The sequence below is a fragment of the Taudactylus pleione genome, unplaced genomic scaffold (genome assembly GCF_031769625.1).
Source record: "Taudactylus pleione unplaced genomic scaffold, aTauple2 ptg000005l, whole genome shotgun sequence".
Lineage (NCBI taxonomy): Eukaryota > Metazoa > Chordata > Amphibia > Anura > Myobatrachidae > Taudactylus > Taudactylus pleione.
In genome coordinates, this window is record NW_028284408.1 from 2,149,653 (window position 1) to 2,174,605 (window position 24,953).

Sequence of the window (24,953 nt, forward strand, 5' to 3'; positions counted from 1 at the left end):
GCGAAACTATGGGCCTGATTCAGAGCCGTTCGCTATTTGCGGTCGTTCATTCAAAAACAAGGGGTGGCTATTCAAATGATCCGTTCGCAAATTGCAGTCTGTTCACACCTCTAAGTCTGAACGAGCGAGCAAAACATACGTTCGTTTATTTGATAAAAACGCCCCCTGGCCGCTCGCACCATACGTCATGTCCGCTATTTATTAGATTAATCGAGTACATCGTACAGCGTATGAACTGCTCGCTATTCTTGTGGTTGGTTTTTTCAACCGCTATTTTGCGAGCAGTTCTGAGTTAAAAAAAAACAAGTGACATGGTCAATGACGCTGCTGTATTAATTATGCACTCCCTTAAAACGCCCGTTTTGACCTTTAAGCACGCCTGCGTTCGGATCTCCACTCCCCATTTTCAAGCACCTTCCACTGTTACCACCCACATACGCCTCATTCTGTCACTCAAAATAGCAGGCACTCGCTATATAGCGTACAAATGATTTTCGGCCGCACTGACTGGTTCGCGCATGCGTACTAAAAACCGTACGCATGCGCAGATGTGCGAACATCACTCGGAACGAGCGTACTGCCGATAGCGAGTGGCTCTGAATGAGGGCCTATATCTGTTACAGAGTATAGCTTGTGTGCAGGTGGAAGTAGGCCACAAACATGTTTGAAAACACAATTGCTAATTTTATGTACACTCACTGATGACTCTAATTTTTGGCTTTTCTTTCTTCCTTCTGCAGTATGGGCTTAGGGCCTGATTCAGAGCCGCTCGTAAGCGGCAGTACGCTCGTTCTGAGCAATGTTCGCCCATCTGCGCATGCGTACGGTTTTTAATACGCATGCGTGAACCAGTCAGTGCGGCCGAAAATCATTTGTTCGCTATATAGCGAATGCCTGCTATTTTGAATTACATGAGGAGGCGTATGTGGGTGGTAACAGGGGAAGGTGCTTGAAAACGGGGAGTGGAGATCAGAACGCAGGCGTGCTTAAAGTTCAAAACGGGCGTTTTATGCGTGTGCATAATTAATAGAGCAGCATCACTGACCACGTCACTGGGTTATTTTATAGCCAGAACTGCTCGCAAATTTGTGGTAGCAAAAACCAACCACAACAATAGCGAGCAGTTCATACGCTGGGCGATGTACTCGATTAATCTAATAAATAGCGGACATGACGTAGGATGCGAGCGGCCAGGGGGCGTATTTTTCCAAAAAACGACTGCAAGTTTGGTTTGCTCGTTCAGACCTAGAGGCGTGAACAGACCACAAAGAGTGAACGGTTCATTTGAATAGCCACCCCTATTTTCTGGACGAGCGAGCGCTAATTGCGTCCAGCTCTGAATCAGGCCCTTAATTCAGCAGTGCACTGCATAATGCAGATTCCCGATGTTTGGGAATCTGCACAAGTGCCAGACCCATTCTGCACATGTGCAGAATGGGTCTGCGAGCACGCACATAAACTGGCAGCAGACTGTCAGTGATTGACAGTCTGCTGCTGTTTGTGGGCAGGGAGGGGTCGGCGACAGCCTGCACAGTCCACTCTGGCAGAAATTGTTCCTTCCTAATCTTACATATGCTATGTAGTACACAACACACAGCTACAACGTCAGGCATGATCATGAGATCCACATCACAGTGCTTTATCAGACAACACCAACGTCATTTTAAGACTCTAAAAGCATTTTCAACTGCCATCCTGGCTAAACTCAGGATGTGGGTAAATGCAATTTGTTTCAGCCCCAACTCTACATGTTGTGTGAAGCCCTTCATCAGCCAGTGCCATGAAGGGTAGGCTGCATCCCCAATAATGTGAACAGGGATCTAAACCCCATTGACAGTATTTCTAATATTAAAAAAAATTGGAAATGTGGAAAAAGCATAATCACATGGAGTTACCTGTAAAGTTATTGTACCTGAACATCAATGCAGAATCAAAGTATGTCCATTGAGTCTGAGGGATAAATTTACTAAAGTGAGAGTTTTTAGAAGTGAGTTTTAAAAGTGATGTTGCCCATAGCAATCAATCAGATTCTACTTAACATTTAACTAGCACCTTCTAGAAGATAATAGCTACAATCTGATTGGTTGCTATGGGCAACATCACTTTGAAAACTCACTTCTAAAAACTCTCACTTTAGTAAACTTACTCCTGATAGTACACATATAGGCCCTCATTCAGACCCACTATACGCTCGCAAGCGGGTCGATGGTGGGGCACTGCGCACATGCCGCGAGCGTGCGCAAGCCCCGGAGCGAGTGAGAAATTCACTCACTCCGGGGCTCGCTACAAATGGGGTGGCTGTTGATGTTGTTCGACAGCTCACCCCGTTTTGGAGGTGGGGAGGGGGGCTGGCTGGACATACGGAGACGTTCCTGAAGGAACGCCTGCCATTTGTGGGCGGCCCTACTGACATCACTTGTGATGTCAGTAGTGAGCTTCCTGCTTTGTTAGAGCAGGAAGCTCGCTGGGGCTTGCAGCAGAGGAGACCCTACCACAAGGGTCTTGTCGCAAGCCCGATAGTCGCTATGGTCGCGACCATCACCTGGCCTCTTGCAAAAGCTGTGGGTGGTCACCCACAGCTTAGCAAGCGGCCAGGAGGCCGGCTAAAAAAAAAAGGCGGCTGCCCTCATTCAGAGCGAGTGCTCACTTTTTGCGAGCGGCTCTGAATGAGGTCCATAGTCTGGAGCATGTAACACCACTTAAAATTTATGATACATCATTGTAGCATACAATAATATTGGTAAGTGCCTATTAGGTTCTCAAACTACACATGATGGTTGTTTTTAGCACATGGCATATTGTAATAGAAAATAGAAAATCACAGTATGTACAATTGATAAATTGGTGGATAAGTTTCAGCTTTGCAATGGATGTAAAACTAACCATCACATACACTGAGCTGCCACAGCTAACAAGTGCAGTTAAAAAATAAATATAACATTGGCTGTCCACAAATTGTCAGCTATGACAGATGAGTTGAATATGACACAAACTGAAATTTAATAATTTTTCCTTACCTCTCTTGGGAAAAGGCAACCGCCTTGGTCGTCCTCTGCTAGGTGGAACAGATTGGAATTTGCAAGGACTTTTGTGTCATGTGCTCATCCGGGCCACCCAATTAATACATCTGTGAAGCTATAAATAATGTATAATAATAAAAATGAATAATAAGTTTTGAAATGAAATGCATTGGTACATACTGTATGTAAACAGTATAAAACACTAACTGATAAAAAAAAATGCTTACCAATACTTGTGGTCCACAACAGCCTGTAAAACAATGGAATGCCAGCCTTTTCTATTATAACAATCTGCTGGGTTGTCATGGGGAGCAATGATGGGGATGTGTGTACCATCTATGGTACATGCGCACTGTGGATTTCACACCTCAGGAAACCTTGTATTGTATCCTCTAGGTGTTCTCCTTGCGGCAGATTGATGAACCACTCGTAGAGAGTATCCAGCAATGCCCGCATCACCTGGTACACTATGTTGTAGACTGTGGACATCCCAACTCCAAACAGGCAGGAAAGAGTATGGTACTCTCCTGGGTAAGTATACCACCACAATGCAATGGCTAGCCTCCTGCTTGGCTCTATGGGTCTCCTGAAGTTGGGGGACTCGCCTTCAAGTGCCGGGGACAGTAGGTCCAACAGGTAATAGAATGTCGCACGTGACATACAAATGTGGGCCATCCACTGTACATCCTCAAAAGCTTCCATAGTCACCATGAAAAGCTTTCCATGCTTGCGCTCTTGAGCCCACAATCATCGGTCTGTCAACATGTTCAGTTTGAGAATAGTTGTCACGGTGGAGGATATGAGGCCTCTTCTCCTGCGCAAATATTGCCATTGAGTTATTGCCTTCTCTGCCACAGACTGCACCCTCCTCCTCCTGAAGTAAGTGTACAGTATTCTGCACAGTGGCCCTGATTCAGAGGCACTCGCAAAAAGCGAGCACTCGCTCTGAATCAGGGCGAGCATTTTTTCTTTAGTTGCGGCCTCTTGGCCGCTCACATAGCTGTGGGTTACCACCCACAGCTTATGCGAGCGGCCAGGTGATGGTCAAGATGGTCAAGACCATCGCGACCATCGGGCTTGTGATGAGACCCTTGTGGTAGGGACTTGTTGCTGCAAGCCCAAGTGGAATTCCTGCTCTAATAGTGCAGGAAGTCCACCTACTGACATCACGAGTGATGTCAGTAGGGCCGCCCATAAACAGCAGGCATTCCTGCAGGAACACCTCCATTTGCCCAGTCACCCCATGCCCCGCCTTCCAAATTGACAGCCACCCCTTCTGGATGCGAGAGCCGGAGCGAGTGCTTTTTGCACTCGCTCCGGGGCTTGCGCACGCCACGCATGTGCACTGCCTAACAATCGACCCGCTTGTGAGCGGGTCTGAATTAGGACCAGTGTCAGAAGCTGCATCATACTCTCACTGTCTGAATGTAACAGCAGGAAAGGACAAACACTAATGAGGTCAGGAAAAGACACAGGTAGTCCATTGGCCATGATTGCTGCCATGTCTGCCATCAGGGGGGTACTGCTGGGACTGGAGTCCTGGGCCCAGACACTTGGGGGGCCTGTCTGTCAGCTCCTACCTCCTGCTGCTTCACAAGCCTAGGTAAGCCCTCTAGCATCTCCACCTAACACAGCCGTGGCCCAACACTCCGGGGGCCCGCCTGCTCATAATCCCTTCAGCCGCACAAGCCTAGTGTCTCAAACGTGGAATTTAGGAGCTGTGTTCCCGGACTGGGCCTTGGATCTGTATTACTTGGCGCAGACACTCGCTGGAGGAGGCTTGGCTTAATGAAGTTTCTCCGCATGAGAGGGTGCAGCGAACTGACAGGAGTTTGAGGAATGCGGCAGTAACGAGATAGCTAGGAAGCTACGTGGAGCGGCTGGATAGCCTAGGGTAGACGTTGGTAGCTGAGTGGCTATGTGGAGCGGCTGGATAGCCGTGGGTAGACGTTGGTAGCTGAGTGGCTACGTAGAGCGGCTGGATAGCTGTGGGTAGACGTTGGTAGCTGAGTGGCTACGTGGAGCGGCTGGATAGCCGTGGGTAGAGGTTGGTAGCTGAGTGGCTACGTGGAGCGGCTGGTTAGCCGTGGGTAGACGTTGGTAGCTGAGTGGCTACGTGGAGCGGCTGGATAGCCGTGGGTAGACGTTGGTAGCTGAGTGGCTACGTGGAGAGGCTGGATAGCCGTGGGTAGACGTTGGTAGCTAAGTGGCTACGTGGAGCGGCTGGATAGCCGTGGGTAGACGTTGGTAGCTGAGTGGCAACGTGGAGTGGCTGGATAGCCATGGGTAGACGTTGGTAGCTGAGTGGCTACATGGAGCGGCTGGATAGCCGTGGGTAGATGTTGGTAGCTGAGTGGCTATGTGGAGCGGCTGGATAGCCATGGGTAGACGTTGGTAGCTGAGTGGCTACGTGGAGCGGCTGGTTAGCCGTGGGTAGACGTTGGTAGCTGAGTGGCTTCATGGAGCGGCTGGATAGCCGTGGGTAGACGTTGGTAGCTGAGCGGCTACGTGGAGCGGCTGGAGTGCATTGGGAAGGCTACTTAGCTAAACTAAGAAACTAGTTGCACTGGCAACTTGTGTGAGCATTGGGGATCCTTTTATAGTGGACACTGGGAGCTGACAGGCTGAGAGAGAAGGAGAAGGCTCCTCATTGGTGGTAGTGGAGTCACATGGGCAATCCAAGATGGCCGCACCCATGGACCGGAGGACAGCGCTTCCTGGAGATAGTCAGCGGGGACCAGCGGTGAGCAGGAGCCGGCGTGGGAGCAGCACAGCAGCGGGACCCACCAGAGGACAACAGCGGAGACTGCCTTGGGAGAAGAGGAAGGAGCGTACAGCGCGGGAGCCGAAAGACAGCGCGGGTCAGTGCCCGCACAGGTAAGCGACGGGGTCTGATTCTGGGGTCTCCAGGCCGGCGTGTGACAGTACCCCCTTCTTCAAGAGTGGCCACCGGACACTTCCTTGGTTTATGAGGAAATTTCACATGGAACGCTTTGACCAGACGGGGTGCATGGACATCGGAGGCATTTATCCAGATTCGTTCCTCCGGACCATAATTCTTCCAGTCGATAAGGTATTGAAGACGGTTGTATCGACAATGGGAATCTAAGATTCTGTCAACTTCGAACTCCTCTCCCTGCTGTGTTTGAACACTAGAAGCTTTAGGCAGGACCTTCTGAAATCGGTTTAAGACTAGTGGTTTTAAAAGAGAAATATGGAAGGAACTTGGAATGCGAAGAAATGGAGGAAGCTTTAACTTGTAAGCCACAGGATTCAAGACTTTGATGATTGGGAATGGACCAATGAATAGCGAAGCAAATTTCATCGAGGGTACTCGGAGTCTTTGGTTTCGGGTAGAGAGCCAGACCATATCCCCAGGTCGGAAATTTGGAACCGCTCGTCTTTGGCGGTCAGCAAATCTCTTGTACCGGGCTGACGTTTTAGTCAGAGAGGAACGAACCTTTTCCCAGATGTTGGAGAATCGTTGAAGGGACATTTTGGCCGCAGGCACATCTAATGTGGGAAGAAGAGGGAAATCTGGCACTCGATGATGTTGACCAAAAACTGTAAAAAAAGGAGTTGAGCTGGTGGATGTGTGATAATGATTATTGTGGGCAAATTCGGCCCAAGGAAGAAGTTCAATCCAGTCATCTTGGGAGGAGGAGACAAAAGTGCGCAGGAACTGTTCCAGGTCTTGATTGACCCTTTCGGTCTGACCGTTGGTCTGGGGATGATAAGCGGTAGAAAATTTGAGTTTTACCTGAAGGGCTGAGCAGAGTGACCTCCAGAACTTCGCTACGAACTGTACTCCCCTGTCGGAGATGATCTCTTGAGGAAGGCCGTGGAGCTTGAAGATCTCTTTTATTAAGCTCTGGGCGAGTAGAGGTGCAGACGGAAGCCCAGTAAGTGGTACGAAATGAGCCATTTTAGAAAAACGATCCACGATAACCCAAATTGTGTTGTGGCCCCGAGATGGAGGAAGATCAGAGATGAAATCCATAGATAGGTGAGTCCATGGCTTAGATGGAATTGCAAGAGGTTGGAGTTGACCATGTGGAACCCGCCGAGGTATCTTGTGTTGGGCACATTTGATGCATGAAGACACATAAGACCTGACGTCCTTTTTCATCGAAGACCACCAATAGGACCGCTGGATAAATTCTAGGGTTTTATCCATACCCAGGTGACCAGAGAACCGGGAAGCATGAGCCCAATGCAGTAACCTCTTGCGGAGTTCCGGAGCGACGAAAGTCTTCCCAACCGGGGGTATAGAAGATAATTGGGTAGAGGCGAAGGAAGCGGAATTCAAGATTGGTTGGGGCTGTTCCATGGGTAGATCAGGGTTGCTCGTCATGGAACGGGAGAGTGCGTCGGCTTTGAGGTTTTGTGAACCGGGGCGATAGGAGACTTTGAAGTTAAATCTGGAGAAAAACATTGCCCACCAGGCTTGACGAGGGTTCAAGCAATTTGCAGATTTAAGATAAAGGAGGTTCTTATGGTCAGTAAAAATGGTAATGGGGTAATGAGCTCATTCTAGAAGATATCGCCATTCTTCGAGGGCTAGCTTCATAACGAGTAACTCTTGATCTCCAATGGTGTAGTTCTTCTCTGTAGGCAAAAACTTCCGGGAAAAGAAACCACAGGGATGAAGTTTTTCATCATTAAATCGCTGGGAGAGCACTGCACTGACACCTTCAGAGGATTCGTCCTCCTCCAGGATAAAGGGCCGGGTGGAGTCTGGTTGCTTTAAGATGGGAGCGGAGATGAAGGCTTGTTTAAGAAGTTGAAATGCAGAGGTAGCTTTGATGGGCCATATAGTTGGATCTGCTCCCTTGCGGGTGAGGGCTGTAATCGGAGCTACCAGAGTCGAGAAACCTTTTACAAACTTGCGATAGTAATTGGCAAATCCTAGGAATCTTTGTATGGATTTTAAGGAAGAAGGAAGAGACCAATCAAGAATGGCTTGTAGTTTTGACGAATCCATTTGAAGGCCTGTTCCGGAGATAATGTATCCCAGGAATGGTACACTTGAGACCTCAAACAGACACTTCTCTAATTTGCAAAACAGTTGATTGGACCGCAACCTCAGAAGGACTTGTTTGACCTGGTCTCGATGAGTTTGGAGGTCTTGAGAAAAAATCAAAATGTCGTCTAAGTAAACGACCACACACTTGTCCAAGAGGTCCCGGAAGATTTTATTGATGAAAAACTGGAAGACGGCCGGAGCATTACAGAGGCCGAAGGGCATAACGAGATACTCGTAGTGCCCATCCCTGGTGTTGAAGGCCGTTTTCCATTCAACGCCTGGACGGATACGTATTAAATTATAGGCTCCTCTTAGGTCGAGTTTGGAAAAAACTGTGGCTCCCTTGACTCTGTCAAATAACTCTGTAATGAGAGGAAGAGGGTAGCGATTCTTAATAGTTATTTCATTAAGACCCCGGTAGTCAATACACGGGCGCAAGCCACCATCTTTTTTTTTAACGAAGAAAAATCCAGCCCCTGCTGGAGACGTGGAAGGTCGAATTAAGCCTTTATTTAAGTTTTCCGTAATGTACTCCGACATGGCCTGAGTCTCAGGGAGAGATAGAGGATAGGTTCGGCCCCTAGGAGGATTCTTCCCGGGAATCAGATCTATGGGACAGTCCCAATCACGATGGGGAGGTAACAGGTCTGCGCTCTGTTTGCTAAAGACGTCCTGAAACCCATCGTAGGCTTTGGGCAGGTCTGTAGAATCCCGTACAACTGAAGATCTGATAGGTATTACCCGCTGAAGGCAACCTTTGAAGCAATTGGAACCCCAGGAGATTATTTGCATGGTGGTCCAATCGATTTGAGGTGAATGTCTCTGTAGCCAGGGTAATCCGAGGACTAAAGAATGAGAGGCTTTGGGAATCACTAGGAAGGATAGTTGTTCAGAATGGAGCACCCCAATGGTAAGTTTAAGTGGTGTTGTACGATGGGTGATGGTTCCACTAGAAATGCGACTACCATCGATGGCGGTTAAAGTGATGACTCGAGGCAATGCTTCCATGGGGATTTGATGCTTCTGGACAAATTCAGTAGTGACAAAGTTCTCTGCCACTCCGGAATCCAGGAGAGCTAATACAGCTTTGGAACCTCGAGGACACTTTAAATGAGCCTGGATGGTGGAATCAGACTTCCTTTGTGATTCAATGGCAACTCCTAACTTAACCTCTCTTTCATAAGTTAGGAGGAGGCATTTCCCGGACAAATGGGGCAAGTTTTAATTAAATGTTTAGGAGATCCGCAGTACATACAGAGGTTCTGCCTCCACCTTTTCTGACGCTCCTCAGCCGATAAATGAGAGCGATTGACCTGCATGGGTTCTTCGCCCAGAGGAGGAGAGGGTAAGCGGAAAACTGGACGTGGCCTTCCACGATCAAATCTGCCTCTTTCCAAGGCACGCTCCCTGTGACGGAGATCCACCTTGTTGCAGAGGGAGATTAACCCATCCAAACTGGTTGGAAGGTCACGGGAAGCTAGGTCGTCTTTGAGCCTTTCAGAAAGGCCACTCCAGAAGGCAGCGATGAGGGCATCCTCGTTCCAATTGAGTTCTGAAGCCAGAGTCTGGAACTGGACTACGTATTGGCCGACGGTCCTGCTGCCCTGACGGAGGTGTAGAATATCAGCTGATGCGGAGGTGGTTCTTCCGGGTTCATCAAAGATTTTGCGAAATGTAGCAACAAATTCGGGGTAGTTGGAGAGCAGGGGATCCGACTTCTCCCAAAGGGGTGAGACCCAATCGAGTGCTTGGCCAGAGAGTAGAGAGATGATATATGCCACCCTGGTTCTGGCCGTCTGAAAGTTGGCGGATTGTAGCTCGAATTGGATTTCGCATTGATTTAAAAAAACCCTGCATAATTTGGGGTTGCCATCGAACTTGCTCGGAGAGGAGAGCTGAAGACGAGCAGGAGGTAGAACCGGAGGAGCAGGTGACACCACAGGAGGAGAGGCGGTTTGGGAGCCAGGTGGAGCGGGATGAGCCAGTAAGGACTGAATGTTGTCCAGGCATGACGACATATCTTGGATAAATTGGATCAGCTGAGCCTGAGAGGTCTCCTGTCTTTCCAGATGGGATAGTACATCCTGCGAGGCTTCTATCCCAGATCCTTGACCACTTGCCGAGTCCATCTGGCCAGTGCAAACTGTAACAAATGTGGAATTTAGGAGCTGTGTTCCCGGACTGGGCCTTGGATCTGTATTACTTGGCGCAGACGCTCGCTGGAGGAGGCTTGGCTTAATGAAGTTTCTCCGCATGAGAGGGTGCAGCGAACAGACAGGAGTTTGAGGAATGCGGCAGTAACGAGATAGCTAGGAAGCTACGTGGAGCGGCTGGATAGCCTAGGGTAGACGTTGGTAGCTGAGTGGCTACGTGGAGCGGCTGGATAGCCGTGGGTAGATGTTGGTAGCTGAGTGGCTACGTAAAGCGGCTGGATAGCCGTGGGTAGAGGTTGGTAGCTGAGTGGCTATGTGGAGCGGCTGGATAGCCCTGGGTAGACGTTGGTAGCTGAGTGGCTACGTGGAGTGGCTGGATAGCCGTGGGTAGACGTTGGTAGCTGAGTGGCTACGTGGAGCGGCTGGATAGCCGTGGGTAGACGTTGGTAGCTGAGTGGCTACATGGAGCGGCTGGTTAGCCATGGGTAGACGTTGGTAGCTGAGTGGCTACGTGGAGCGGCTGGATAGCCGTGGGTAGATGTTGGTAGCTGAGCGGCTACGTGGAGCAGCTGGAGCGCAGTGGGAAGGCTACTTAGCTAAACTAAGAAACTAGTTGCACTGGCAACTTGTGTGACCATTGGGGATCCTTTTATAGTGGACACTGGGAGCTGACAGGCTGAGAGAGAAGGAGAAGGCTCCTCATTGGTGGTAGTGGAGTCACATGGGCAATCCAAGATGGCCGCGCCCATGGACCGGAGGACAGCGCTTCCTGGAGATAGTCAGCGGGGACCAGCGGTGAGCAGGAGCTGGCGTGGGAGCAGCACAGAAGCGGGACCCTCCAGAGGACAACAGCGGAGACTGCCTTGGGAGAAGAGGAAGGACCGTACAGCGCAGGAGCCGGAAGATAGCGTGGGTCAGCGCCCGCACAGGTAAGCGACGGGGTCTGATTCTGGGGTCTCCAGGCTGGAGTGTGACACCTAGGGAGGGAGGTATGCCCTCCCACTCCATCCTCCTTACAGAGCAGCAGCCAGAAACTCAGGGGGCCCTGACCGCTCCTAGTACAGCTACCCACCAATGCTACACAGTCGACTCACCATTACTACCACTGTGCCACCCAGCAAGACCATAGAGAGCTGGCAGGGTGGCACAGTTCCCTCTACCTGCAGGAGTGCTGGGGGAGTGACGCTGACCTTGTGACATCACGTTGCGCTCCCTGCCGAAGAGAGGAGCTGTCAGCTGCGCAGGAGTCCCAGACCAGCAAACGTAAGGGGGACAACAGGATGGAAAGACAAGGGGGTGGAAAGGGTTGCAAGTGGCTTGAAAGATGGGGGCAGGTAGCTGGATATACAAGGGGGCAGGTGGCTGGAAAAACAAGGAGCAGGTGGCTTGAAAGATGGGGCTGGAAAAACAAGGGGGCAGGTGGCTTTAAAGATGGGCAGGAGGCTGGAAAAACAAAGGGGCAGGTGGCTGGATATACAAGGGGGCAGGTGGCTTGAAAAACAGGGGCAGGAGGCTGGAAAAACAAGAGGGCCGGTGGTTGGATATACAAGGAGGTAGGTGGCTTGAAAGACAGGGGCAGGAGGCTGGAAAAACAAGTGGGCAGGTGGCTTGAAAGATGGGGACAGGAGGCTGGAAAAACAAGGGGCAGGTGGCTGGAAAAACAAGGGCATGTAGCTTGAAAGACGAGGGCTGGAGGCTGGAAAGACAAGGGGGTAGAAGGCTGGAAAGATAAGGGGGAAGGTGACTTGAAAGACAAGGGGGCAGGAGGCTGGAAAGACAAGGGGGTAGGTGGCTTGAAAGACAAGTAGGCTGAAAGGGGGCAGGAGGCTGGATAGACTGTGACAGGAGGCTGGAAAAACAAGGGCAGGTGTCTTGAAAGACAGAGGCAGTAGGCTGGAAAGACAAGGGGGCAGGAGGTTGGAAAGACAAGGGGGCAGGAGGCTGGAAAGACAAAGGGCAGGAGACTGGAAAGACCAGGAGGATGGAAAAGACAATGGGCAGAAAGGGGGCAGGAGGCTGGAAAGACAAGGGGGCTTAAAGGGGACAGGAGACTGGAAAGACAAAGGGCAGGGGATAAAAAGACAAGGGGTGAAAGGATGGAAAGACAAGGGGGCAGAAGGCTGGATTGCCATAAGGCAGGAAGCTCAGGTGACATGGGGCAGGAGGTGACATGGATCAGGAGACTAGAATGATATGAAGTAGTAGGCTTGAATGACACAGTGAGCTGAAGGTGAAACAGAACTGGAGGCAACACAGGGCAGGGGGAAGGAGAGAAACAGGAGGCTAGAGGGGACATGGGGAGGAGGTTGGAGGTGACACAGGGAGCAAGAAGCTGGAATGCTGCTGGGATCTGGAGGTGATACAGAGAGTAGGAGGCTGCAGTAAACATGAGGCTGGAAGTTGGAATGGTGCAGGGACCTGGAGGTGACATAGGGAGCAGGAGGCTGCAGATGACATGGGGTATGTAGCTGAAAGACAAGGGGATAGATGGGATGTGGAGCAGGAGGCAGGAGTGACACATGGGACACAGGTGGCGAGTCTTTTTGAACCTGATTTGTATGATAATGACATTAATTATATTCCTACACAAACAGGCATCTTCCGGACAATCGGATTTCCTACATGAATTGGGAATACCGACTGAAGACACCGTCTGCTCAGGGAGGATCATTGCAGAGAAACCACCATATAGGTAAGATCAGGTGTATTTTTATTTCATATTCACATGCTGTGCCTGTGCCAAATATATTAGAATTGCACATAATACATGAAGTGCCAGGATTTTGGAATTACAGAGAGAGAATCCAATGAGCTACAAAACAAAAGAAAGCAATTCCACAGATAACATCTTTTGTGTTGCAGCTCATTGCTCTGTTCTCTCTCTGCAATTCCAAAACCCCAGCACATGTACCATGTACCATGTGCAATTCTATTTGGTGCAGGTACTATGCAAACAGTCCAGTCATAGTGATCCCTTCTCATCCTGTCCAGTGCCCCCCACCATCTGACTGACTGCCCCATCCAATTTTCTACCCCCTGCCCTGCCCAACCAGCCCACTGCCTCCATCTAACTGCCCCTCAGCAAGAACCCACCCAGCAAGTCCAATCGCAGTGTCCCGCCATCATTCAGCCCAGTGTACTCCTTCTCCAGCCTAGTGTTCCCCCCTCCCACCACCATCTCACTGCCCTCTTTCCATCCAGTCCAGTGCCCCCCTATATATCACCCACTGCCTTTCACCCTCTACCTGGCATCACCCACTGCCTCTCCCTGTCATCCAATGCCTGTCACCCTATCCCCAGCATCCCCCACTGCCTCTCCCTGACAGTCTCTCCCTTGCGTCACCCTCTGCCTCTCCCATGCATCACTATCTCCCCATCACCCTCTCTCCTATCACCCTCTGCCCTCTACAAGGCATCACCCTGTCACCTTCTGCATCTCCCTATCACCCACTGCCTCTTCCAGTCACCCTGTCCCTGGCACCCACTGCCTCTTCCCATCACCCTCTCCCTGTCACCTTTTCCTGTAACTCACTGCCTCTCCCTATCATCCTATATGTTACCCACTACATCTCCCTGTCATCCTCTACGTTACCCAATGCCTCTCTCTGGTGTCACCCATTGCCTCTCCAACAAGGGCATGGCTTGTGGATACAGCATTCCCTTTGAGGCCATGCCCCTTTCCCAGGGATGCGCGCAAAAAGCCCATCCCTTCCGTCATGGTGCCCCACTGTCATTTTGTTCTGGATCTGCCCCTGCTCGTGGGTCACTGCTCTCGCAGCCGCCCAAGGACTCCCTCCTGCTCCACCTCCTACCTATGTCATGCCTGTCCTGCTCAATAAAGCATTTCTTGTTGGCTGGCATGACGGCTGTCATAACATCACGCTGTGTCACTGAGTAAGAGAGGAGACGCGGCATGTGAGGACTGGGGAGTAGTTAGAATGGAGTAGGAAGAAGAGTGTGGTAACTAAGGTAAGTGTATGGGGTTGGGGGGGTGCTGCCTATCTTGGCAGTCCCGGGCCAAATAATTTCTGATGGCAGACCTGATTGCTGTAATGCTGTGAGCAGTCCCCATCCCTCCCTTTTGTTCCCATTTGTGACCTCATCTATGTGAGCCTGTAAAACAGGGATGGGGAACCTCAGGCCCGAGGGCCGTATAAGGCATGTGGAATCATTTGGTGTGGTGCTCTGAGCTTTTTTCTGCTAGCCTCATCTGGAAAGCAAGTTGCCTAGAATAGTACCCTGCAGCCAGACTCTATGCAGCAGTGCCACCTGGAGTGTCCTTAGGATGCTTCAGAAAGTCACACCGCTGCCCTTACAACTCCCCGGGGGAGCATCCTCTGAATGCTCCGGGAATTGCTATATTCACCGGTGATTGTGGCCACACCCATGTGTGACATCACACAGACGGGGCGTGTTCTGCACCAGGCCTGTGAATAATGTTAATATATCAAAATGGCCCTCAGCAGAAAAAAGGTTCCCCACCCCTGCTGTAAAAAGTATATTTTTAATGACATCCATAGGGTTTTACAGAGCTGTCCAGGGTTCAGTGTGAACAGGGCTGACCCAGGAATAACCCAGGTCGAAGGTGCAGTGTGAAAGGAGTCTTTCCTGGGTCACAGGCAGGTTGAACCCGGCTTCTAAATCCCAGGTCGGAGACGAGTTTGCGATGTAAAAGGGGTATAAGTAAAGAGATTTAAAATGATGCCAAAAATGTGCTTGTTTTTTAAAGAAAATTAAAAGAATATGGTCAGCATCTTATTTATGAAAAAGTTTGTCGCTGATGTAAAACCTTTGACATTGCTATCATTTAATAAAAAACATTTTGGATGCACTTTGCCTTGTTATTCTTTTGCTACACATTGCTCCTGTGCTTTTAGTTGGCATGCTTATTAATTTAATATGGCATCTTCTTTGTAAAAAAAATATTATAAAAGATAGTAAAAGCATAGATGTGTCTTTAAAAAGATATATGTCTGAAATGTAGAATTAATGTAATCATTCCAATTCTGTGAACAAGCAAACAAGGCAAGTTGTCTATTTTTTGGGGGAGAGAAATGTTTCATTGTGACCTTTTTACTTTCCAGCATAGTGTAAGTAACAGTATTCTTTGAAAGTAGTACAGCAACATCTTTCTGTTCACTGCATGTCAAATTGTTTATTTTAATTGGCTTATCTAGAACACTTTCTGACAAATATACAAATAAATGTTTGCCAAAATGTCCTTGCTTTTCTCTTCAAACATAAAAGTACTAGATTTAATTAATTCAGAGATTCTACTCATCTGAATTATTCTCTGAGGAATGTTCAAAATGATATATTAATATCTAAAATGTATTTTCATTGTAATGTGTAAAGTGACAATTCTTGTTGCCACCTATCCTAACTAGCTCACATTTAGCTAATGTATATATATATATATATATATATATATATATATATATATATTATAAGGGCTGAATTGAATAAACTGGACTTTCCCATAGAGAAGTTCTGAGAGAGGGAAATGGTGTTCAAGGAGCTACACCTCAAAAGCTATTGAACGTACTGAGCTGAAATTTGACATGGACGGGTTGAACTGTGGCTCAGTGCCGCATGCCAAATTTAAGGGCAAAAATATTAATGAGTATTTGGGAACAATCTAAAGTTGAAACTGTCAGTTTTTGCTGCCACTTTCAGTTAGGACCACTTTTCTGCTTTTGTCTATGGGGGATTCTTGGGAAGGCATGTCAGGGCAGAGGACGTATTAGGACTTGGGGTTTGTTTTATTAGGTAGCTCTTGTTCCAGTGTAGGTGCTTTTGTGGTTTATTTAATTGAAGAAGTTACCATTTCTAACTATTAGCCCACAAATGCTCCATTATATAGATAGGGAATGTCAATATGCTGTCCAGTGGGTTCACCTGGGTAGTGGGCATCAGAGGCAGCGGGCGCTAACAGTGGTGGAACCCAGCAAAGGAAATGGGTTTTAGTGGCGACGAGACCCAACTGAGTAGTGGGCGCTAACGGTGGAGGAGATTCAATGGCAGTGCAGCCGTTGGTGGCAGCAGGACGCAGCAGTGGTAGATGCGATGGTGGAAGGCCTGGATCCCAAAAGCCCTGGTTGGTTGGTGCCTACCAGGTGAAGATGCAGGAACCCCTGGTGGCTTGGCACCCGCCAGGTGAAGATGCTGGAAGCCCTGATGGGTTGGCACCTGCCAGGTGAAGACGACAGAAGTCATGGGTGGGCAGAGGCCATGAAAAATAGATTAAAAGTTGCCATACCACAAGCAAAGATGCGGGAAGCCCTGGTGGTTGACGCCCACCAGTTGAAGATACTGGGAGTCCTGGTGGGTTGGCACCCGCCAGTCAAAGATTCCAGAAGCCCTGTGTGGGTGGCGGCCATGAAAAAGAGCTTAAAGTCTGAAATCCCCGAAGGTGAAGACACCGTAAAAGTCCTGGGGGAGGTGGCAGCTATGTAAAAGAGCATAAAGGCTGCCGCACCCCCAAGTGAAGGTGCAGCAAAGTAAATTGTTAAAACATTTCTTGTTATAATTTAATTTTAATATTTAGTTTAGAGGGTTACTATAGGTACCAGTGGGCCCTTAATGCTCTGCTTGCTGCAGGGGAAGCTTGCTGGGACCTGTAGTTCTACTGCAAAATATAATATTGTATCTCTTTATTTACACTACAAAATCAACCCAGCACCTACCGCCCAGGGGTGCCAGGGATAGCCCCAGGCTATCAGCCCAGGCCTGGGGTGCCCTGGAGAGTGGAACCCCTTTATTGGGGGGTCCCTACCTCCTCAGAGATCCCTGGACTGGGCTGACTAGTGGTCAGAGTTAATGCTTTGGCTGGGTGACTCAGTGAAAGGGTTCACCTGGCTGAGGCTTTATCCCCCCACTAGTTATGGAAAATACGGGGGACCACTACTATTTTTGTCCCCTGTATTTTCAAAACCAGGACCAACTCAGAAAAGCCTTGTGCTGGTTGTGCTCAATACAGGGGACCCATATGTTGTTTTTTCTCTGTATTTTCACAACCAGGACCGGCAGTGAAAAACCCAGGGCTGGTTGTGCTTTGAGTGGGCACGTCATTTTTATTTTTATTTTACACAAATTCAATTTTTAATACAGATGAATGGATGTATCTCACTGAAATGTCCAAGCAATTGTGTCTTATTGATTTTATTTTCTCAGATGCATGCCCAGCGCCAGTGAGCCCCTCTGTCACCCACTGATGCCCCTGCACAGCCCCACTGCAGCCACTACTCCACACCCCCACTGCTGCCACAGCCCCACACACCTGCAGCCCACCCTCACAGTCATCTCTCCCTTTTGCAGCCCCAAAATAACTCCTGTGTGCTGTCCCCTCTTACATCTGCACCTGTACCATTTTGTTGCCCTTCTTCCCTGCAGGTGGCCCGGTTTGCTACTCCAAACCCTGATGGTTAATAAATTTTAAAAAAGCAATGAAATTTCATAGACAAAAAACCTTACAGTTTCATATGTCCCATTAAGGTTTCTTAGACATGATCTGAAATTTCACAAATCCTATAGAATTTCTGCCAATCAAACTTAAAAAAGCAATGAAATTCCAATCATTATTATAATGTGTAAGCGAAATTGAAGATTCCCAGCAACTGCAAAGAAGAACTCAATATAATTAGACAAACTCCAGTATCAGTTGATGCAGTTAAAAGATGTCTGTATAGGTCTAAATGGTTGCATAGCTTGCAGAAAACCATTGCTAAGGTCTGTAAATAAAGTAAAATGCTTTTGATGGGCCAAGGAAAACTGGTTTTAGACACCGGATCGGTGTCAAAGAGTATTTTGGACCGATGAGTCCAAATTTAAACTTTTCAGAACCAGAAGTTATCTGTATGTTCGAATAATGGTCAGAGAACGTGTGTTAGATAATTGTATAAGACATACAGTTAAATGATTTGGGGTGGTTTTGGTGGAGGAAAGGTTGTAGATTTAGTTCAAATATCATTAACTATGGATAAGAAATGATACCACTAGTATTTTAGAACATCATGCTGTACCAAGTGGAACTCAAAATATTGGCAAGGGATTCATGCAACAAGATAACAACCCTAAGCACACATCTAAACTGTGTATCAATTATTTGAAAAGTAAAGAAAAGCAGAAAGTTCTACAAATTATGACATGGCCTCTTCAGTCACCTGATCTCAATCCCATTGAGAAACTCTGGAATGAACTAGACAGAAAATTTTGCATAATGGCTTCAACAAATACTAAAAACATATGGGAATGTCTGAGCGAGGCCTGGAAAGGTACAACTTACGGAACTTTAGAAAAGTTGGTTTCTCAAGTTCCCAAATTATGTTATGCCAAAGGAGAACACATTGATGAATGATCTGAAATTAACCTTTTGCTATAAAATGATAAATCATTTTGATAATTTAGTTACAATATCATGTGAAACATTATTATGAATAAATATTTTAATTAATTCACTACATTTTGTCTTTATTATCAATTATTTTCATTGACCAAAGACTTTTGCATGCTAGTGTACAGTATATGTATATACTCCTTCATAAGTGCAGCACTCCTGGAACACTTTAAATGAACTCGCAGCATCAGCACTAGCTCCAGCAATGTTTCAGTTCTTTATTCAAATGGAACTTTAATCAGGCTATTAAAATAACTTAAAATCATCTTACCTAATAAACACTCATCAAGTGGATGCCTTTCCCGAAGGCAGAACCGCTCACCCGGCCGGTCGGTGCATAATTGATGACATCACCACAGTGATGAGTCATCAGTGCATAACACCATGACAATGTCACAGCAATAAAGACAATCATGATAATTCAATAGTATATTGGCTAAGCATAACCTCAATAGAAACCTAATACAAAATATCAATATATACATAAAGACTAAAGTCTGCACAATTATATAGTCTGTAAATGATTATTAATTTAATATCAACACCTAAGTCACTCTATCTGCCTACAAAGGATGACATAATTTCATGGATGTATATTACAACTAGCTACCCTAAACCTAAATGGTCATTCAGACCCATAGGGACAAGTGTCCCCAAACTGAATATCCAACAGGGCTCTAACTGTAATAGTTTGAGTCCCCTGTTGCCTCCACATATCTAGGGTAGAACATAGTCTATCATCCTATATCATAGTGATGATAGTGTATGTGGCTTTGTACAAAAGTGATAAGCAAGCGGTTGCTCGCTATTACCACTAGTTAAAGCTGCTCTAATAGCTGAGCGATGTGCAGCCATTTGTTCTTTAAATTACCTCTCTGTTTTCTCTATGTACAAGAGGCCACATTGGCATATGATTTGATAAATCACAAACTTGAAGTTACAGGTTAATCTATAGTTAATGTAGTATGTTCTATGAGAATGTGGTTAGTTGAATGTATCCCCACAAAACAAGTATTTACACATGGTTCTTGTACATTTAAAACTACCTTTGTTAGCAGTCAGAAAATTAGTGCTGGCAATGCTGGTATTATCCGTAATATCAGTTTTTACAAAAACATCAGAGATTATTGCCCCTTCTATAACTGGGCATGAGCCTGTGATTATTCAATTTAAGATTTATATCTGACTGCACCATGGGTCATAATTTTTTGGGAGTTTGGAAAGTCCCTTTGCATTGACTGTGTGCTAAGACAGTCCAAAATCCACATAGGAAAGCCGCACCAACTGCAACCCCAAATGCTGCCAAACATCGCTGGCTGGGACTCACTGGCAGTTGGTGTGGCTCCCACTTTCACATACTTTGCACATAGTCACTGCAGTGGGAGTCTCCAAACTGCCTGTGTTCTGTGTGTATATATATATATATATATATAAGGGGTGAGCGGGTTCGGATTTCTGAAATCCGAACCCCCCCGAGCCCCCGATCCGAGGCCGATCCGAGTCAGGCTCGACTTTTCCCGCCTGACTCGGATCTGAAATCGAGGCAAAACGTCATCATCCCGCCTTCCGGGTCTCACGGGTTTTGGATCCTATATAAGGTACCCGCGTCGGCGCCATTTTCTGTGGACAGTGAAGAGGGAGGGTGGGAGTTAGGGCTGGCTGGGCTGTGTAGTGTAGTGTAGTGCAGTGTAGTGTTGTGCTATGCTGTGCTGCGCTGTGCTGCTGTTGTCCATAAGGGCTGTGTCCACTCCTTCAAAGTCAATAGGGGCTGGCTGGACTGTGTTGTGCAGTCAGTTGTCCATAGGGGCTGTGTCCACTCCAAAGTCCTGTGCAGTGTCCCAGTCCTAAAGGGGTGCTGTAGTGTTGTCCAGGGGTTGCTCTGTCCATCAGGGGTGCTCCCCCCCAAGTGCAAAAAATATATTTTTTTTTTCTGTGTTTGTGAATTGTGTGCACTGTGGCTGCACGTGCAACAACAAAGGAGCAGCGCCAAGCATGCGCCTGTGTCCCATTAGTAAAGGGCCGGCTGGCTTGTCCGTTAAAGGGTGCTGTAACCCCCAAAGTACACATCAAACAAAAAAATATATATTTTCTGTGTTTGTGAATTGTGTGCACTGTGGCTGCACATGCATCAACAAAGGAGCAGCGCCAAGCGTGCGCCTGTGTCCCATAAGTAAAGGGCCGGCTGGCTTGTCCGTTAAAGGGTGCTGTAACCCCCAAAGTACACTCCAAACAAAATAAAAAAATATTTTCTGTGTTTGTGAATTGTGTGCGCAGTAGCCGCACGTGCATCAACAAAGTAGTGCCAAGCGTGCGCCTGTGTCATAAGTAAAGGGCCGGCTGGCTTGACCATTAAAGGGTGCTGTAACTCTCAAAGTACACTCCAAACAAAATAAAAAATATTTTCTGTGTTTGTGAATTGTGTGCACTGTGGCTGCACGTGCATCAACAAAGGAGCAGCGCCAAGCGTGCGCCTGTGTCCCATAAGTAAAGGGCCGGCTGGCTTGTCCATTAAAGGGAGCTGTAACCCCCAAAGTACACTCCAAACAAAATAAAAAAATATTTTCTGTGTTTGTGAATTGTGTGCACTGTGGCTGCACGTGCATCAACAAAGTAGTGCCAAGCGTGCGCCTGTGTCATAAGTAAAGGGCCAGCTGGCTTGACCGTTAAAGGGTGCTGTAACCCCCAAAGTACACTCCAAACAAAATAAAAAAATATTTTCTGTGTTTGTGAATTGTGTGCGCTGTAGCCGCACGAGCTTCAACAAAGTAGTGCCAAGCGTGCGCCTGTGTCATAAGTAAAGGGCCAGCTGGCTTGTCCGTTAAAGGGTGCTGTAACCCCCAAAGTACACTCCACACAAAATAAAAAATATTTTCTGTGTTTGTGAATTGTGTGCGCAGTAGCCGCACGTGCATCAACAAAGTAGTGCCAAGCATGCGCCTGTGTCATAAGTAAAGGGCCAGCTGGCTTGACCGTTAAAGGGTGCTGTAACCCACAAAGTACACTCCAAACAAAATTAAAAAAAAATTTCTGTGTTTGTGAATTGTGTGCACTGTGGCTGCACGTGTATCAACAAAGGAGCAGCGCCAAGCGTGCGCCTGTGTCCCATAAGTAAAGAGCGGCTGGCTCGTTTCTTAAAGGGTGGTGTAACCCACAAAATGCACTACTCTCCAGCAAAAATAAAAAAAATATTTTCTGTGTTTGTGTGCGCCTTAGCCGCACGTATATATCAAATCAATATAACATAAATGGAGGACCAAATTTTCTCCGATAAAAATAAAATAGGGAAAGATCAAGAACCACCTCCTCCTAGTGCTGAAGCTGCTGCCACTAGTCATGACATAGACGATAACATGCCATCAACGTCGTCTGCCAAGGCCGATGCCCAATTTTATAGTAGAGGCCACATACAATCCCAAATGACAAAGTTCAGGAAAATTACCTTAAAAAAAACATTTAAATCATCTGAAGAGAAACGTAAACTTGCCAATATGCAATTTATGACACGGAGTGGCAAGGAACGGCTAAGGTCTTTCCCTATGACTAGTGTGTGTCATAGTAGTATGACTAGTATGTTCATGCCTAGTGGTTCAGCTTCACATGACGATGGAAGCCCTCCTCCCGCTAAAAAAATCAAATGAGTTAAGCTGGCAAAAGCACAGCAAAGAACTGTGCATTCTAAGAAGATATCACAAATCCCCAAGGAGAGTCCAAGTGTGGTGGTGTTTGCGATGCCTGACCTTCCCAGCACTGGACGGGAAGAGGTGGCTCTTTCCACCATTTGCATGCCCCCTGCAAGTGCAGAAAGGAGCACCCACAGTCCACTTGCTGATATGCAAATTGAAGATGTCACTGTTGAAGTACAACAGGATGAGGATACTGGTGTAGCTGGCACTGAGGAGGAAGTTGGTGAGGAGGATTCTGATGGTGATGTGGTTTGTTTAAATCAGGCTCCGGGGGAGACAGTTGTTGTCCGTGGGATGAAAAAGCCCATCACGGTCATGCCTGGGCAGAAGACCAAACATTCCACCTCTTTGGTCTGGCAATATTTCTATCCAAATCCGGACAACAACTGTCTTGCCATATGTACCATATGTAAAGGTGAAATAAGTAGGGGTAGGGACATTAACCACCTAGGAACATCCTCCCTTATACGTCAACTGCAGCACATTCATAAAAAGTTACTGTCAAGTTAAGAAACTTTGGGTAAGACTGTAAGCAGTCCAGGGACACCTAAATCCCTTTTTCCTGTTTTATCCAAGGAATCGGTGGATGAGGAGGATGAGGACGACATCTTGCCTCCGTAGAGCCAGTTTGTGCAGGGACACATTAATTGCCAGCTTGTTTTGTGGGGGCCCAAATGAACCAATCATTTCAGCCACAGTCATGTGGCAGACCCTGGCGCTGAAATGATTGGTTTGTTAAAGTGTGCATGTCCTATTTATACAACCATAAGGGTGGGTGGGGACAATTCCATCTTGCACCTCTTTTTTTTCTTTGCAGTATGTACTGTTTGGGGCCTAGTTTTTCAAACTGCCATCCTGTCTGCCACTGCAGTGTCACTCCTAGATGGGCCATGTGTTTGTGCCGCCCACTCGTGTCGCTTAGCATAGTCATAGCCAGCTACCTCGGTGCAACCTTTTGGCCATAAAAACAATATTGTGAGGTGTGAGGTGTTCAGAATAGACTGGAAATGAGTGGAAATTAATGTTATTGCGGTTACTAATTGGATAGGAGCATAAAAACCCACAAATTCTGTGATTTTAGCTGTTTTTATGCTTTTTGTCAAAAAAATACAAATCCAAAACACAAAACCCAGAACCAAAAACACGGAAGGGTGGTTTTGGCAAAACCAATCCAGATCCAAAACACGAAAACACGAAGAAAGATCCAGTTCCAAAACCAAAACACAAAACACGAAAAGTGGCCGGTGCACACCCCTAATATATATATATATATATATATATATATTAGGGATGTGCAGGCTCGGTTCTACTCGGTTCCGTTCGGTTCTTTTTACCGGATCTTATTGGGTTTCAGCTGTCACGAGTTTTGGATAGCCAATAAGATTCGGTAAAAAGAACCGAACGGAACCGAGTAGAACCGAGCCTGCACATCCCTAATATATATATATATATATATATAGATATATAGATATATATATTATATATATATATATATTATATACAGGTGATGGTAGCAGACTGGCACTCTGTTTAATAATGTTCACTCACTCCGGTGCCCTCTGAACATCCAATTTCTACCAAACACCAAGCAGTGGCACTCGGAGTCTTCCAGCAAATGTAAAAAGGTTTTTACTGTGAAACAATCACATAACCAAAACCAACATTTCGGGACAAACAAGTCCCTTTGTCAAGGTGTGTGTACTGTATACACAACTGAAATTGATCATGCTTACACCAGCATTTACTATGCCAACTTTGACATGCATATACTGTTTTATCAAGACAAGCCAATGTCCTGATAAAAAGAGTTCAGCCCCTGAAACATTGGCATAGTTAATGCTGCTCAAAGCGACATTATTTTCAGTTGGAAGCATGGAGTGCCATCAACCTCTCTAATGTATGAATTGTAATCAGGGAAAGGCACTCGGCACTGTTGCAGTATTTATCATGGGAAATGCTACTATACAGTATATATATATATAAATATATATATATATACACACACACACACAAAACAGGTCCTTCCAATTCGTCACTCCTGCTGTGTGTATATATAGTATATTGCCCCAGTCAATGTAATATGCAGAACTTTAGGTAGTAGAATTAAGTAGAAACCATACTTTGCACTACATTTATGGGCTACGTAGAGCCCTGTCCTCATAATTATAACCAGTCAACAAATGTGAAAAGGCAAGCTTACCTTATATCCCTTCATAAAATGTGTATCAGCATCTCCTTGAGCATGCCCAGCAGTGACGTCTGCTACAGGTGCCAGGCTGTTACCATTGCAACTCCAGACGCTACCTCCTGCTCCGGTGCTGCATGAAACAATAAAAGACACCCAGTGAATACATGGAAACTAAACTAATGGAACAGGATCAAAACATGTCAAATACAAAATCACAGAAAATGGGAGGCATATAACTACCAATACTCAGATCTGACCTACGAATATGGAATAGAATCAAAGCATAGTTAAATACAAAATCATTGAAATTAAAGGTGCCCACACACATCCCGATGTCCTCACGATACGATTTTATGGCCAATTTCCTCATGAACTTTCACGGGAGCTCCCTTGCCATCGTGATAACGATTTTGGAAAAAAGCCACCCAATCTGTCTTACGATCTCACGATCTATCGGATCGTACGCATCGTCAGATTGGCCATAACAA